This window comes from Pinus tabuliformis, chromosome 5_2 (genome assembly GCF_031772625.1).
Source record: "Pinus tabuliformis cultivar Carrire ecotype Pingquan chromosome 5_2, CPIR1, whole genome shotgun sequence".
Taxonomy (NCBI): Eukaryota; Viridiplantae; Streptophyta; class Pinopsida; order Pinales; family Pinaceae; genus Pinus; species Pinus tabuliformis.
This window is the reverse complement of record NC_142306.1, coordinates 702,252,950-702,271,572: the sequence shown is the minus strand read 5'-3', so window position 1 is coordinate 702,271,572 and position 18,623 is coordinate 702,252,950. Positions and strand designations below refer to the sequence as shown.

General features: G+C 34.2%; 1 non-coding gene and 1 pseudogene across 1 annotated transcript; both read right to left on the bottom strand.

The window, feature by feature from the left end:
• Window positions 1-35: 35 nt before the first annotated feature.
• LOC149161074 (origin of replication complex subunit 1-like) lies at window positions 36-946 on the bottom strand (annotated as a pseudogene).
• Window positions 813-889, bottom strand: LOC149161075 (small nucleolar RNA snoR28). The gene has a single exon (XR_016262168.1). It is a non-coding gene; the product is annotated as a small nucleolar RNA snoR28 (small nucleolar RNA).
• Window positions 947-18,623: the final 17,677 nt, after the last annotated feature.

Sequence of the window (18,623 nt, the reverse complement as noted above, 5' to 3'; positions counted from 1 at the left end):
TTGAATAAATCAATCTATAATCTGTTCATAGTGGATTAACTTTCCTTGCTAGTCCTTGGCACTGCATGTATATAAAGACATATATCTAGACATTGGTTTTCTGCAGCTAGTGCTCTTGTGACAAATCAAGTTATCTCGTCTATGTCTCTGTTTGTGACAAAAGAAACAAGTTACTAATGAATAATAAAGCAAACAAATTATCTACTAGAAATGCACTTCATATTACAGTTCATCATAGCTGCAATGAAAATTAATTCTTCCAACAAGAATACAAACTTGTTTATGCAAGACAATGATCTAGGATATGAAGATAACATAAGAGTTTCCTTTGCTTTGTCAAGACCAGCGTTCCTATGATGTCTTACATTTGGAATATTTTTTGCGTTCACTTTTTCTAGTCCAATAATATGCCCCCTGTATACATTCTGTGTTTACAAAACCTCAAGAGTATATATAGAATGAAAATAATACCTCTATAATAAAATGATAGAGGATAGGTCGTACCACAACCTTCGCAAAAACAAGAAATTCCTAGCTACATGGAGTATTGGTTGTGGATCTTCTTTTCATATGCTTCTATTCACGCATTTCATCCTCATCATCCTCAGAATGCTCACTAAAATCCCAATCATTCTCACTAACTGATACATACTATTTCTTTACAACAAGAGTTAAGTTCAGATCACCAAAATTTTACTTAATTATAGAAAATCAACATAGCTATGTTATCAGTTCATCAATGCAACAATAAAACAAAATTGACCATTCTATATAGTCCAGTGAAGTTAACCTCTTTTTCATCATTTGCATCTACTCGGTACTTGAAAGTGTGCCAATGAATATCATACTCATATTCATACTCATAAAATAATACATCTTCTCCCTCAGTAGCTTTCTAAAATTCTTTGGGACCCTTCACATATCAATGTCTCAAGATGGACTCCATCTACACATACAAGATTCAAAATTTTTCTAGAAACCTGTTAAAAGAGTAAGAAGAAAAGTAATAATGAATAGAAATCACAGCAAAAATAAATCCTCCAATAAGCAACTTTATAATCAAAATCAATAGCTACACATGAAACAAGAGAGATAATAGGTTGCATTTTTTTTCAATAAGGTTCAATAAATAGGCATACCTCTTTCCTTAAGAGACAATGAAAGCTTTGGATACCAAACCTATATCTTAAAGAATCAATAGGCTAAAAGTGACCCTAGTTCCATAACCACATAATTGATGAATATAGAGTTATAAGGCAAGCTAAAGGCCATACTTAAGAGATTTCAATCTCTTCTATCTATTTGTAAAGACCTAAAATTTTCAAGACTTCCATTAAAAATAGTCCCAAATGACATGTTTGTATGCAATTCAAACTAAATATCTTGTTACCACAAGGTTCAAGGACAATGTGACAGGAAAATATTCTTATGTTGTCAGATGCTACTCTAAATATATTATTACTACAAGGTGTCAGGACAAGGTTCCTATGTAATCAGACACTACCCTAAATATCATGTTACTGAAGGGTTCAAGGACAAGGAGAAATGAGAAGAGTCCTATGTAGCCATATGCTACCTATTGGTGGCTAGGTTTGCATACTTTTACTCACCCTTTTACCCTATTATTTTTACCCATTTCATGCCAGTAATGGTTAATCGATATCTTAAAACACACAGGTATACCTCTTTTCATGTCTTTATGGATTATTGTTCAATGAAGCATAGTCGTAGGGGATTATTACCTAAGCGACTTTCTAATTCATTTATTTCTATAGATTTGAAGGAAGAATGACCAGGACCGTGATTCACTGAATGATATTGTCAAAGCTGGCAATGCTATCCTTGAACATTGGTTGCAACGGTGAATCAATCTCTCGATTGACACACTGCTATATTTTACATTTTGTTTCATTCTGAAAACCACCATGTAATTAAAGGCAGACAACACTGTAATTCTAGGAACTGTATTATTGAAAACATGTATAAATTAGAGTTGTGGGCTGTGAAATTTATCGTTGTTAAGAATCATTAAGGTTACAGGAGAAATACTCTAACTCTGAGTCTGTAACAACATACTTGTAATATTTCTTTAATTAATGATAGCTTGATCTTCTGAGCATATTGTGATTCGTTGATCTCGCCACAACCTTGATCAGGGAGTTGGGCTCACTCTTCTGACCAGGTGCTGCTAGATTAGATGTGTGTTTAGGTTTATTTCCATGAGTTTATTGTTGCTGTGAGTTTTTATCAATGTGTGCTGTGAGTTCTAATTGTTGTTACTCTTATTGTCGTTACAATTATTACTTGTTGTTACTCTTATTTGCTGTTACAATTATTGCTTGTTGTTACACATTGATGAATTTATAATTAATGCTCAATGCTGGGTAGGGAAACTGTGGCCTACACAAATAGTGCACAATATCATTGAAATAACTAGTAGAACCCCAGGTTGACAATTAAACGTGGATTGGGTGAATTGCATGATTCATACTTGAACACTAACATTTTGGCGCTGTTTCTAGGAAGGCTATCAAAGGCGCGAAAGTACGACCAATATTGACCATAGGACTGATCTCTCATCTCGGGGAAGGAAGTTTACACCTTGCTCTAGGTCCTGAGTATTAGATTGTTTGGTTGTTTGGTTTCTTGTTTTTATTGTTTTTTTAGGATTACTCTCTCGTCCTAGGAAAGGAAGTTTTTTATCACCTTTCTCCAGGTCTGGAGCTTTAGATTACTTTGTTATGCTTTCATAAGTAATGTTCTCTCGTCCTGGGAAGGGAAGTTTTATTTTTCGCCCTATTTCAGGTCTTGAGCTTGATTTTTGTGATTTGTTTATTTTCTTTCTTTTGTTTTCTTTAGGGGCCACCCTCTTGTCCTAGAGAGGGAAGTTCTTATCCTGCTCTAGGTCTTGAGATTTTAATTTGCTTGAATGTTTCCCTTTTATTTCCTGATTGCATGAACAGAGATACCAATAAAAGGGGTAGAGGGAGACCCCCGAAAATAAAAGGGGTTGATTTAGGCATAAAATCTTACATCCAAGAGATCATGTCAAGGGATGAGTCTGGAGAATTATCACGAGTAGCTGTTAGGGTAAGATCTCATATGAGATCTGGAGGACAATCATTTTCACAACCAGAACCTTCCCCAATAGTAGAAGTGAAATTCGAGGAAGAAGAAGTTGCAAGTAGAGGATCTGAGGAACTGCATATTGCAAGTTCAGAGGAAGAAGATTTGAGGGAATTCTTTGCACCATTTGATCAAGGGAGTGTTGTTAAACAACTTCAATCACTTGTTATAGAACAGCTAGAGCTAGAACCTGTTGAGATTCCAAGTGGGTATTGGCAGATATTCATGGCTCCTACAACTTCTTCGATCGAATTTCCAATTGGAGATATGAGAGGTGATGTGCCTATGAAGCCTATTCCTTTGACAACACTACCTAATTTGCATGGTATTTCTTCTGAGGATCCAGACACATTCCTTTTTGAAATTGATGTTTTTTGTCGGGGGTATGATTATATTTCTGATGCTCAGAAATTGAAGATATTCCCCACTACTTTGAAGGGCAGAACTTTGATATGGTTTATGGGTTTAGGGGGAAAATATATTTCTACATGGGATGATATGAAAATGGTTTTCCTTCAGAAAAATCACGACTATTGCAAATCCTGAGATGTAAAGGAAGAAATTTTTAAGGTTATGTAGAAAGAGGATGAGAATATGGAAGATTTTGTGGAACATTATAATATAGTTTGCAGAGATCAGACCACAGTGACCTGGATAAGAATATCTTGAAGATCATCTTTCTCAAAGCACTGAGGCAGGAACCTTTGGAGCTATTGAACATAATAGGGAAAGGAGATATATCAAAGGAAGAATTTGATACCATCTGTGAATTATGAATCAAGTGTTTGAGAGGGGCTGCGAGACAGAGGGAGGGAATCCAAACTCTGAAAACATCTAGAAGTGGAGTTACAAAGGATGAAATTGGGAATCTGCTGGACAACCTGAGAACTGATATCCTAAGCACATTATTATCGTAGCTAGACGTGTTCCAAGCGAAACAGAAGTAGATGGAAGTAGAGAAGGTTATGCCTATTTTCTTCCCTCAATGCAGGAATAAGCATCTATAGAAGGAATGTCCATTAAATTCCGTGGAGACTTGTGTGACATGTGTATAGAGTCATTCTACTAGCACTTGTCCGTCTCTTCCTGGAACAAATGAAGAAGCATATCAACTTTATTTTATGGGATCAAGGAAGCCATGGCAACCACGGTTACCGAACATGAATCAAGGTATGCCTCAAGACCTGTCTCATTATTTTAATAATATGAATTTTGGTGACATGAAATGGAAAATGCTACCTGTGTGATTTCTTCTTCCTTACTCTTATGTTTATGAGTGAAATGGAAATTGATAGCTACCTATGTTGTTTTAACTTATGAGTCTCACCTCACATTGAAATTGAAATGGATAACTATATGATTTATTCTTCCTTATTAGTGTCTACTTAATCTCTATTCTTCCTTATTTATGCTTTGTTGTTGCTTAGTCTTTGTTGGATAGTTATGCACTTTACTTTACCCTAATCCATGCTCCTCAATCAAATGTGATTGATAGATGGCAATGTTATTTTCTCTTCCTTAGTCTTTGCTTATTAGTGAAGTGGAAATGGATATATATGTTCTTTGTTCTTCCTTAACCTTTGCTCATCGCTGAATTAAAATGGATAGCTAAGTGTTTTTCTCTTCTTTAGTGTGGAATTAATGGATAGTTATTATTTTATTCTTCCTCAACACTTGAATATCCATGTGTGTTTCTACATGAACAACTTACCGTCCCATGTAGTTTCTTCCATTGGTAGGTTTTTCTATTTGATGAGGTACTTAGTAATTGCTCAATTTCTTAGCTGCTTAGTCTTGTTTCCAAGATTGTTTTTGGTTCTAGTATTATTTTTCCTTATTCGTTAATCTTTGGTAGAATAGCTTGGATTAGGATCTTATCATAAATTTCCTTGAAGAATAATAATTTGGGACTAACTATCTTTCTTCTTTTGTTTATTGAGGGGTATCTGTTTATATAGTTGTAGTCTCATAAATAACCAATCACCCACTTCAAATTCCCTTTTCACTATGAGGTTTTTCTACTTGTTGTTTCATCCTATTTTGTGCGATAACCAAGTCGTCCTTCAATAGTTTGAGAACATCTTCTTATTGTTGTATGTGGCTCTCTACTTTTTGAGTATTTATATTACCTTTCAAGGTTGATGAGATGGATGGAGGATGATATCCATAAAGGTACATAAATGGTGATGCATTTTGTTTTACCATATGCAAAGACATATAGATATCCTTCTAAAAAATTATTCACAATTTCAGTTTTCTCATCATATTGAGGATGGTAACATGAGTTGTGATTCAATTGAGTATCCAAACAAGAAAATAATTCTTTCCAAAAATTTCTAGTGAAAATTGAATCTCTTTCACTTACAATAATCTTCGATATTCCATTTATCATTTGTATTATTTCCATGAATGCTATTGTTCGTCTACATGCTTTAAAGGGATGAGAAAGAGAGAGAAAATGGGCATACATTGTTATTCATTCTACCACTACCATAATGACACTCTTTCCTTAAGATTTGGGTGAATTTATAATAAAATTTATTGAAACTTCTTCCCAACACTTGCTTGGTATGGGTGATGGTTGAAGGAGTTCTAAGGTCTTGATTATTTAATCGTCCTAAGGATAAACCACATTCGCTAGTTCAAAGCGCGTAAATAATTTAAATATTTTATGTGAGGAATTTGGAAGACATATCTCTGAATAAATATACTCATAAAATCCTCTATTCATATATCTCTTCCTTATTTTGTTGGCATACCACAGATTCCACCACAAAATCTTGCAAATCTAATTTAAGACCTTCCCAATTTGTTTTCTTGATCCTATGGTATTTCTTCAAGAACTGCGAATGTCCTCCTACATAAGAAGTGTGTAATTGAAAAAAGACCACCTATTTGAGTTGGTAATTCTTACATAAATATAAGAAATATTAATACCACAAGAAATCAATTTTTCACATAATTTTTTTATAATACATTGTTGTCCTCCTACGGTTATTCAATGATATTGCATATCTTCTCATATTTCTCCTATTCTATCATTGCTTGTTCCACCCAGATAGACCGTGGAATTGATATAATACATAGTAAACCATTTGTGTCTTCCTCTTTCATTGAGAGTGCATCCACCATAATATTTTGTTTTCCAATTAGTAGATAATTTTAAAGTCATAACCAAACATATTTTTGACCAATTTTTATTGCTCTTATGAAGATAGCCTTTCCTCCAAGAAGTACTTTAGACTATGTTGATCTATTTTTACTTTGATGTACCTTTCTATTAGCCTATGGACACCATTTATTAACTCATGCATTATGGCTGACGTTTATTTTTTAAATAGGGTCTAAGTAAGTTATTCCCTTTAATTTTACCACTTTCAAAGGTAAGGTCCCTTACTTCTTGCATCAAAAATGCACTAATGCCATGGCATGAGACACCACACTCTGCAATGAAGATTTTTGTTAAGTTAGGTGTGTCACCAAGATGGGAGTTGTACACAAAGTATCTTTAAGTTCTTCAAAAGATTTGGTTACTTATGTAGTCCAAGAAAATTCTTCCTTCTTCAAGAAATTTGCTAGAGTTGATGCCATTTGACGATGATTCTTAAAACACTTGCAGTAATATCCTATCAATCCTAATAATACTCTGAGTTTCTTTAGGGTATTGGAAATTGGTCATTCCCTTATAACTTTGATTTTGTTAGGATCCATCTTGACACCCTCATGTGATACAATATGATCCAAATATTCCACTTCTTGAACCCCTAAATGCACAAATGGAAGGATATGCATACAATTTTTTCTCTTCCAGTAGCGTTAATATCTTATCAACATGTTGTACATGCACTTCCCAAGATTTGTTGTGGATCAGTATGCCATCAAAAAATACTAACATAGGATTTCTAAGGAAGGATTTGGAAATATAATTCATTAAGCTTTGAAATGTTGTAGATGCATTTGCAAGTCTAAATGGCATAACCAAAAACCCATAATGACTTCCGTTTTTTCTAGCGATTTTTTTGGGAATGTATTCTTTCATAATTATGATTTGATGATATCTAGAATGAAGATCCGACTTAGCAAATAAAAAATTTCCATGCAATTCATCTAATAATTCATCAATGATAGGAATATGAACTATATTTGATTGTCATTTTGTTGGGTTGTTTGTAATCTAGACACATATGCCATGAACCATCCTTTTGTTGAGTTGTTTATAATCTAGACACATGCCAAAGGAATACTTGGAAGGATTTGCATATAGTTTTTTCCTCTTCCAGTAGTGTTAAGATCCTGTCAACATGTTGTACATTCACTTCCCAAGATTTGTTGTAGATTAGTATGTCATCAAAAAAATAATAACATAGGTTTTTTAAGGAAGGGTTTGAAAAAAGAATTCATTAAGCTTTGAAATGTTGAAGGTGCATTTTTAAGTCTAAATGACACAAACAAAAACCCATAATGACCTTCATGTATTCTAAAGGTTGTTTTGGGAATGTTATCTTCCCTCATTATGATTTGATGATATCTAGAATGAAGATAAAACTTAGTAAGGAAAATTTCTCCATGCATACTTTGTAATCTGAAAACATATGCCATGAACCATACTTTTTGTTAACCATCACCACTGGTGAAGAGAAAGTACTCTTGCTAGGTTGAATAATGTCCGTCTCTAACATTTCTCAAACCATACACTTAATCTCACTCTTATGTGCATGTGGATACCTATAAGGCATAATGTTAGGTAGTACACTTCCAAGTTGCAAATGAATAGCATGGTCATGATCTCATGTAGGTGGAAGACAATTAGGCATCTCTCCAAATACATTAGAATGATTGTTGATATTTTTTTAGAGATCCATTGGAACAGAGGATATAGATGTTTGAAAATATAGTGAACATAATTGCACAATTACACCTTGGTGTCACTTTTATAGAAATTTTGTAATTCTATTATAGTTTATCACTTTACTTGGTTTCCCTTTCATACCAGTAAGCTAAATTTACTTTCCTTTGAGAAAAATATTATGAAAAGATATTGAAACCTAGTAAAAGTGGCTCTGACACTAGTTCTTTTCTACATCTCTAACTTCAACTTTGGCTCCAACTCATGGCTCTGATTCCAGCTCTTGGCTATAGTTCTAGTTTTGGCTCTAGCTCTCACTTGTGGCTATGGTTATTGGCTCTCATCCTAGATATGGCTTTAGCTCTAGTTATTTTCTCTTATTATTACTTAATCTTTGTTGGATAGCTATGTTATTTTCATTAACCTAATCCATGCTCCTCAATTAAATGTGATTTATAGATGGCAATGTGCTTTTAATGAAATGGATATATATGTTCTTTGTTCTTTCTTAATATTTGTTCATTGGTGAAATGGAAATGGATAGCCTGTGTTTTTTACTTATTTAGTGTGAAATTAATGGATAGTTTTTGCATTATTCTTCCTTAGTCTCTCCTCATCTATGACATGAAATGGAACATTCTACCTATGTGTTTTGTTCTTCCTTTCTCTTATGCTTATGGGTGAAATGGAAGTTGATAGCTACCTACTTTGTTCTAACTTATTAGTCTCAACTCAAACTAAAATGAAAATGGATAAGTATGTGATTTGTTCCTCCTCATTAGTCTCAACGTAATCTTTGTTCTTCCTTATTTGTTCTCTTAATATTACTTAATCTCTATTGGATATATATGTTCTTTTCTTTACCCTAATCGGTGCTCCTCAATTAAATGCGATTTGTAAATGGCAATGCACTTTTCTCTTCCTTAGTATTTGCTTATTAGTGAAATGGAAATGGATAGCTATGTGCTTTTATCTTCTTTAATTTGGAATTAATGGAGAGTTACTATTTTTTTCTTCCTTAGTATCTCCTCATTTGTGACATAAAATGGAAAATTCTACCTATGTGCTTTTTTCTTATGTTTATAAGTGAAATGGAAATTAATAGCTTATACATGCTTTGTTCTAACTTATTAGTCTCAGCTCACATTGAAATCAAAATGGATAGCTATGTGATTTGTTCTTCCTTATTAGTCTCTACATAATCTCTATTATTCCCTATTTGTGTGCTATTATTACTTAATCTCTATTGGATAACTATGTGCCTTGTTGTACCCTAATCCATGCTCCTCAATTAAATGCGATTTATAGATGGAAATGCACTTTTCTCTTCCTTAGTATTTTCCTATTAGTGAAATGGAAATGGATATCAATGTGCTTTGTTCATTCTTAATATTTTATCATTGGTAGAAATGGATAGCTATGTGCTTTTCTCTTATTTAGTGTGGAATTATTGATAGTTATTGCATTATTCTTCCTTTGCCTCTCCTCATTTGTGACCTGAAATGGAAAATTTTACCTAAGTGCCTTTCTTCTGCCTTTGTCTCTCCTCATTTATGACATGAAATGGAAAATGATACTTATGTGCTTTCTTCTTCCTTACTCTTACATTTATGAGTGAAATGGAAATTGATAGATACTTGCTTTGTTCTAACTTATTAATCTCAGTGGAAATTGAAATCCAAATGGATATCTATGTGATTTTTTCTTCCTTATCAATCTCTACATGATCTTCGTTCTTCCTTATTAATTTGTGCTCTGTTATTACTTAATATTTGTTTGATAGCCCTAATACATGATCCTCAATTAAATGTGATTCATAGATGGCAATGTGTTTTTGTCTTCCTTAGTATTTTCTTATTAGTGAAATGGAAATGGATATCAATGTGCTTTGTTCTTTCTTTATATTTAATTACTACAACAAAATAGGCAATTTGCATCGGATTTAGCGTTATATTTTAGTGCATTTTTTTTTTACAATTGGGATCAACAACCTGACGCTAAATATGGCTATATTGTACATTTTTTAAAGCGTCCTTTTTTCCACCTGATTTTGCGTACTTTTTAACACTAGATTTTGTATCCTTTTTTACACTAGATTATGCATCATTTTTTGTGTCATATTTTACACAAAGATTTGCATCTGATTTTATTATAGGTTTTGCTTCTAGTTTTGTGCCATTTTTTGCATCTATTTTTTATCGTTTTTTGCTTCCTATTTTGTGCCATTCTTTGCTTCTATTTTTGTGCCATCATTTGCATCAAGTTTACACCATATTTTACATCCAATTTATTGCCTTTCTTTTGCATGCATTTTGTGCTAGTTTTTGCATCTAATATTATGTCAAGTTTTGCATCTAGTCTTACACAACTTTTGCTTCCAATTTTGTACCTATTTTTTCATCTAGTTTTGCATTATCTTTGGTGCCTATCTTTGGACCATATGTTGAATTTGATTTAGCACCAATATTTGCATCCATTTTGTGCCCATTTTTGCATCTTTTTTGGACCATTTTTTACCTCAACTTTTACATTTGATTTGTCTCCACTTTTTGCATCCCATTTTAAACCATATTTTGCATTATTTGTTGTATCCAATTTTGCATTGTTTTTAACACCATTTATTGCATCCAATTTTACATCCTTTTAGCATCGAAATTTGCATCTATATTTTCATTCTATGTTAAGCCATGTGTTGTGTCCACCTTTGCATCCCATTTTGTGTCTAATGTTACATTTAATTTTGAACCATTTTTTACATCCACTTTTGCATCTGTTTTTGCAAAATGTTTTGCATCACTTTTTTCATTCAACATTGCATCTCAATTTACATCCCATTTTTGCACCATTTTTTTGTCTCTACTTATGTGTCAAAGGTTGCACCATTATTTACGTCCATTTTTTCGTCCAATTTTGCATTATTTTTGGTCTCTATAATACTAAAACATGGCTAAATAGTTATTAAAGAAACAACTAAAATTTGCATATAAATGACCATTAGTGGCTAATTTATAGTATCTTATTACGTGGCCAACTTTTAGTCATATTTAGCTTAATCATTAATTAGTTGTCTCAATTTTATCATCTGGTAGTATATTTAGTCATTAACTTAGTCATTGATTTAGTCATTAATTGCCACAATTAATGACCAAATACATTGTTATCACTCAGATTTTCCTTTAGAAGTTATTGGAAAGAAGGAACTCTCCAAGGTAACCACAAACCAACTTTTAGGCTCAGATGCTAGCCCACCTAAGTCTAGAGAGGGCTCTCTCTTTATGATTTAGCTATGTTCAAAATGATTTTAGGCTAGTATTAGTGCTCAGTGGGGTTGTTTTGTATAAAAACACTTTAATTTTCCTAAGTAAAATAGTGATTTTACTTAGGAAAATCAATTGAAGGGGATGAGTGAATTATGAAGGGGGTGAATTTTTAAGGGGCTTAAGCACTTAGGCATTACAAGCTATTGGGCCGAGGGTCCGGTCCCTCCAGAAGTTAGAGAAATGCTCTGAGCCCCTTTAACTTGGGTAGGTGCTTTTAGTACTTAGGGGAAATTAGTAAATTTTAGGGAAAAATGAGTGAGGAAGTTAATTAGTTTGACTTTGATTCCTGATATAACTGTCTTCATTGTCATCCAGGCTTTGTCAAAGTGATGAAAGCAAAAGATTTAAGCTTTTAACTTAACCATTCATCATACATTATACTGCAACCAAACATCTACTTGCCCTACCTACTTATCCTACCAATTTTACTTTTTTATAGGGTGCACTTAAACTGACAAACCCTTATCAAACTTTCTTTTCTTTTACATATAACAATCTATCCAAGTCTAACCTTATTACATCCAAGGGCTCAGATTAAACTGTTGAGATCCTTTTATTCACTCTACCTATCTACTTATCTGCCAGGATTAAACTGTTTGGTCAGATTTTTATTCTCTTTCTCTAAAACATGAAATTGAAAACATGGAATAACCAAATTTACACTGTTTGGTTACCATGGATTGTGGCATAGGTGATAAATTACACACAATCTTTATTCTTACGAAAAGTAAAATAGCAGTGGCATTTAGACTTGCATGCTTTCATGGTCTTTTTTTTTTGTTGGGGTTCATTATATTTCATTTTTTGACCTTTTCTTTATTATTTTTGTCCTTTTATTCATTTTCTAGGACATAACCTCTTTACATTTTTTAATTTTTTAATTTTTTACAAATATGGAAAACATTTGCAACAAGCAAAGGTATGAACATATTTCAGAGCTAAACCAAGTCAATCATGATATATGACACCTATTGGTATAGGAACATAACAGTGGCTCCACTTGGGGATGGCTTTCCCTGGTGGAAAGTCAAGGACTGTAGATCAATGGCCTTTGAAAGACTTTGTTTGTGCTCTGCAAATCTCCTTTTTCCTGTTGCTTTAATTGTATGTATGACAGTAATGCTTCTGAATCTTAGGGCCTTCTCTTCGGGCTTCAACTCCAAAATCCTTACTATCCAATCAACACTGAACATTATAAAGGATATAGTATGTACAGTTAGAAACTTGGTAAGATTAAAAACTAGGATCAATGTAATGCTTTAACATTCCACCATTGACTGGTCCTCCTTCAATCTCTGCACCATCTAATTCTTTAAGAAAATATGAATTATTTCCTCTGAAGTCATATATTATGTATGGATCTTTCCACAGGAAGTCAAACTTCCCATGTTTCCCTTTGTCCTCTCTTCTTGAATCCCACTTTAACACTTTGTCTCCCAGATAGAAGTCTTCAGCTTTGGTCCTTTTGTCAAAAATTTTCTTGAGTTTTTCTTGTAGTACTTGGGATCTGTGGTATACTTCTCCCTGGTTTGCTGTAAATGGATGGTCTTGTTAATTCTCCTCTATACATCATTTGGTTCGACTTGAGCTTCTTGAAGTAATTTCATGACTGGAACTCCTAAAGATGAGGGGAAAACTGCCTCCATGCCATACACTATTTCATAGGGACTGGTTCCAATGGATTTATTAGTTGTAAGCTTGTCTGCCCACAAAGCATTGGTCAATTTCTTGTTCCAAGTTTTCATATTTTCCTCCAATAGTTTTTTAATAATATTGATTAGACTTTTATTGGAAGATTCTGCAAGTCCATTCCCTTAAGGATAGTAAGCTGTGGAATGACCGAGTGTTATATGATACTTGTGATAGAAATCAATCATTTTCTTTGACTTGAAGGCTGCAGCATTGTATGTGATAATTTTATTCGGGCAACCAAATTTGGACAGAACATTGGCCTCTAGAAAACCTATGATAACAGTATCTGTGGCTTGCCTGGAGGGATTGGCTTCTATCCATTTAGTAAAGTAATCAGTTGCAGTGAGTATCCATTTATGTTGACCAAAAGAGGGTGGATGGATTTCTCCAATGAAGTCAAGACCCCATTGTTGAAAAGGTTTCTCTGTGGAAATAGGTTTCAAGGGGAAGGGTAACAGTTTTCTTTTGCGTTCAAAGATCTGGCATTTATGGCAGGAAGTTACAAATTTCTTCACATTTGCAAACAAGGTTGGCCAGTTAGAATTTTGTCAGCAGTTGACTTCCAATAGAGATGTCCGTCACAGTCTCCTGCATGAAATTCTTGGAGTTCCTTATCAGCTTCTTCTTTTGATAAACAATTTAACAAAATGCCTTCATGATTTTTCCAAAACAAAGAATTATCTATGATGCAAAATTTTGAATCTTTCATTTTAAAAAACCTTTTCTTAGTTCTGGATAACCCTGGGGGAGACTGCAGGTTTTGTAGAACGTATATAATATCAGCATACCAAGGTGAATCTAAAAAGGCCTGGCTGATCTGTGGAGTCGCTATCTCCTGTTTGTTATCTAGCTCTGCAATAAGATTTATGTCTAGGACTTGGCAATTTGTTTCTGCCATGAGTTTGGCCAATCCCTGACCTTTAATTAACTTGGTAGGTTTTATCTCTATATCATATTTTAAAATAGTAGCTATCCATTTTCCTCTCTTGCCATCAACTCCATCCTATGTCAGGATGTCTTTGACCACAACATTAGGAACATAAGCTATTATATGAGAATGCAAAATATAGACCCTGAAATCCTTAATAGCTTTTACCAAAGCAAAAGCTTGTTTCTCCATTATTTTGTACTTTAATGATGCATCTCTAAGAGATTTACTAAAAAAGGCTATTGGTTTTTCACATCCTTGATCATCATTTTGTAGTAAAACTGTAGCTATGGTGTGTTCTGATGCAAAGGAAAAAATAATGAAGACTCTGTCAAATTTTGGGCTTGTGAGGACCAGTGTTCTAGTTAAGGCTAATTTAATTTCTTCAAATGACTATTTAGCTTCTATTGTCCAATTAATGGTCGAATCCTTTTTCAGCATGTTATTCAATGATCTAATGAGCTCAACTAGATTAGAGATAAATCTTCTTAAAAAGTTAATTTCTCCTAAAAATGCCTGCAACTCTTTGATGTTTCTGGGGTGGGGTATTTGTAAAATAGCTTCAATCTTAGTCGGGTCAATTCAGATTCCATCTTTAGAAATGATGTGACCTAACATTTTTCCTTCCTCCAAACTGAATAAAGATTTCTTTGGATTCAGAGAGATGCCATACTTTCTGCATTTTAGAAAAACTTTCCTGAGATGATCTAGGTGTTGTTGATCTGACTTAGAAAAAACTGTGATATCATCAAGATATATAACCAGAAAATCATGAATTTATTTTGCAAAGGCAATATCCATTACCCTTTGAAAAGTAGCTCCTGCATTTTTCAATCCAAAGGGCATTTTGATGTACATGAAGGTGCCCCATGGTGTTGTGAATGTAGTTTTTTCTTGGTCGTCAGGATGGACTAAAATTTGATTATACCTTGAGAACCCATCTAAAAGTGAAATTCTTGTGGAACCTACTACCCTTTGCAGTATGTGATCAATTTTAGGTAAAGGATAGTTATCTTTAAGCAAGACCTTGTTCACATTTCTAAGGTCAACACATAGTCTTATTTCTCCCGTTTTCTTTCTGGTAGGTACAAGGTTAGATACCCAATTTGAAAACCTAATAGGGGCAATGATTCCTACTTCATACATATGTTTGATTTCTTTTTCAATGGAAGGTAATAAAACATGATTTATTCTTCTTAATTTTTTCCTAAATGGTTTTTGATTCTCTTTCAAAGGGATAGTGTGTTGTATGATAGTGGTATCATAGGATTTTAAATCTTCGTAACTCTAGGGAAAAACATCCTAGAATTCTCTCGTAAGTTCAACATATTTCAGCTTTTGATCAGGAGGTAATGTTTTAGACAATTTTATCAACTTGGGATTATCCTGCGTTCCTATGTTATACTCTTCAATGTCTTCTTTTAAGGGCTCCATTTGAGGTTTTTTCGGAATGTCATTAGAGTCAAACAAATCCTCCAAAGGGGTTAATCCTTTGGGTAAATGATTATCCTTCAGATTTATAACCTCTGTTTCCTCCTCAATTATTTCATCTAAGTCCATTTGTTTCAAGTCCTGAATTTATTTTTTCATGAATTTAGTAGGGTGAATCATGTTTATTGAATTCTCCTCCAATTGGTTAATATCTAACTCATTTACCTGATTAAAATCTGCAACTATGTCTACATCTATATTAATGTTAGCAAATTCCTCATCTAATGTCAGAAAATTATTAATTTGCTTATCGTTTTCAAAGACTTGCCAGTTCTTAAGATTATCAGGTAGAGCTGGCCTATGCCTAACCTCAACAGTGTACTGATGATTGGGCTGAAAAGGAAATTTGCAGGTGCTGACAGACATGGCCAGGCTATGGGCTTGCATGTTATGTTTTCTGGGAATAGTGGCATGAATGATGGCACCCAATTCTAAACCATGGGTTACGTAATTCACTTCATGCTCATTTAACTTTCTAGACTCATAACGTACCACTTGACCTTCCTACATTAGGATTCAATTGAGCCCTTCCTTGCAGGTATTTGTGCACACCACAAAATCCTTATCAGGTTCTGGGATTCTTAGCATTGGGGAATTAGTGAGAAACTTCTTTAACAACTCAAATATTTCTATGCATTATGTATTCCACTCAAATATTTTCCCTTTTCTCTGCAAGGATGTAATGGGATGACCTGTTAAGTATCTCTACAAATATACCTCCGTACAATCCTAATCTAGGATCTCTGGTTAAGTAAGCACCATTGATCTATTTAATTATCAGTTCTGAATCTCCCATTATTGACACTCTTATTGCTCCTAAGTTTTTAACCAGTTTGAGACCTAGTAGGAGGGCTTCGTACTCCGCCATTTTATTTTCTGATGATGAGATTAAAAAGTTCCGTCAGTATGCCAAAGAGGGAAAATATTTCTATCTTCATTTTGGAGGTATAAGGATAGGTCTAGCACCATTGTTTCGTCATGGTATAAATACCCCTTGCATAGCTGAACTGTTCGACACTCGTCATCAATCCTATGATAATGCTAGGATTGGAACCATAATGGGAAATCTGTCAACAGGATGTCAATATGGGACGATATATCCTGATTACTCTATTAGCCTAAATGATGCTCATTTAAAATATTGTTGGAAATTGTTGACTGGGGTTCAAGGTCTAACCATGGCAGAAGAAAGCGAATATCTCTCTGTAATAGGACAAGCTTCATTTCAGCTGACAAACACTGCCCATCCAAAGCTGAAGTATTTGTGCATCTAAAATTTAATCTGTAGGCATGGCCTTCATCATGATTGTTTTCTAAATTATACACCCAAACTCCTGCCCTTGCCCCTAGTTTATTAACTGACCCATCAAACTCTAAATGGCATAAGATTTCATGTTCATAGTTTTCATCCGGGGTGGTGGAAACTTTCTTAACTAAGGCATTTGGGCTTTCTTTGTCATCTGTTATCTCCTGAAGGTGGATATATTATTTTTCTTTTTTAATTTCTTTTGGTTCTGCTGCTATTTCATTTAGAATATTTGATGGACTGGTTTCTGCAATGCCAGAGAATGAAAGAATCCATATCTGAATGTACTGAGTAAATAGAAAAGTTTTGAGGCTTTTCCTGGCTACTCACCACATATTTCATTAAGGTTTCTCTATATAAATTCCTTGGGTTGTCCAAAAACCAATATAGTGGCATATGACATATCTAGTTGTAGAGACCCCTAAAGTTTAGCACCCCATGATCTGGACAACAACATGCCATATTTAGGTGGTATATCTGCTACCACTATGTCCATTAATATTGTTTTGGCGGGATATTGAACCAATGAAACACACAAATCTTTTATTAATCCTAAACACCTCACTTGGCTGGAATCAAAGGAAAACAAATCCCTATATGGTATAGTGATGTCTAGGTTCAGTTTTTCCATAATAGATTTGGGCATGAGATTATGTGATGCACAAGAATCAAACATGACATTATGCAGAATTTTATCATGTATATTTAGGCTAACATAGAAAGGTGGAATTCCTCCTTCCAATGGTTTCCCATTTACTTTAGGGCCAAAGATTAACTCGGGCTGGTCATTAAAAAGATTAATCGAATCTTCAGTTCCAATAATTTTTAATGATTTATTTATTTGAGTTTGGTAAACATCGTGTTTAGCCAATTCGGTCAATGGAACAAAAATTTTGAGCTTTGCTACTTCTGCTTCAAGACTAAAGGGCTTATCTGTTTGAACTTTTGGATTTCTCGCAGCAGTGTTTTCTATGTTTTCTATGTTCTTCTCTTCTTCAGGGTTTGAGGCTTTATCTGCTGATTTTTCTAATCCAATCTTTGGAGATTCTTTCACTGTTTCCTTGGAGAAGGGAAGTGGAAGGTTGTTCATTGTTTGGTTGATTGTCAAAGATGTCTTCAATGGTGGGATTGGGAGGATTTTGGTTTGGCTTAAAAAGAATTCACAGTGGTTTTGTTACTGGGACTGTTTTACCTCTTTTGGGTTGATTAGGGACTGTTTTCTTGCTTGGTTCTGGGGTATCAGTAATTTTTCTACCTCTTAGATTTTATTGCTTGTGTACCTCGAAGATGGCAGAGTCATATCCCTGTCTAAAATCAAATGATTCCCCTGATTGGGTCTGGAATTGTTGGAGGATATCTGACTCCTGATCATCCTGAGTTAAGAAAACATCTCCCTCATCATCAAGACCCATTAAATTGATCTGAGTATCTTCTTTAGGGTCTTTCGAGTGTGAGGCTTCTGCATAGTTTTCCTAGAAAGGGGGTCTAATATTTTGGTCAGGACAGTTCTTTCCAGTATTTTGGTTTTGATTTTTCTAAAAATTAGGATTTCTCCTTGTATTAGCTTGTTGACTATCCCAAGGAGATTTTCTTTCAATATCATCTAACCTGTTTCCCAATCCTTTCATCCCTTTGATTATGTCATCAAGTTTTTGATCAGAGGGGGTAATTTCCTTTTTTAAAGGTATTCTCCTTTCACTCCTAGCTTTGGATCTTTTGGAGAGCTCCTTTCACTCCTAGCTTTGGATCTTTTGGAGAGCAGGTTGGCTTCGACACTTACTACTATGCTTTGCATGTCTTCCAGAGTAGGGGGTTTTCATTCTCTCAACTGGAAAGCCATATTAAGGCTAAGCCAGGTGTGGGTCTAAGGTCGAGTGGAATGGAACTATACACACTATTAAACCTAGTGCAATA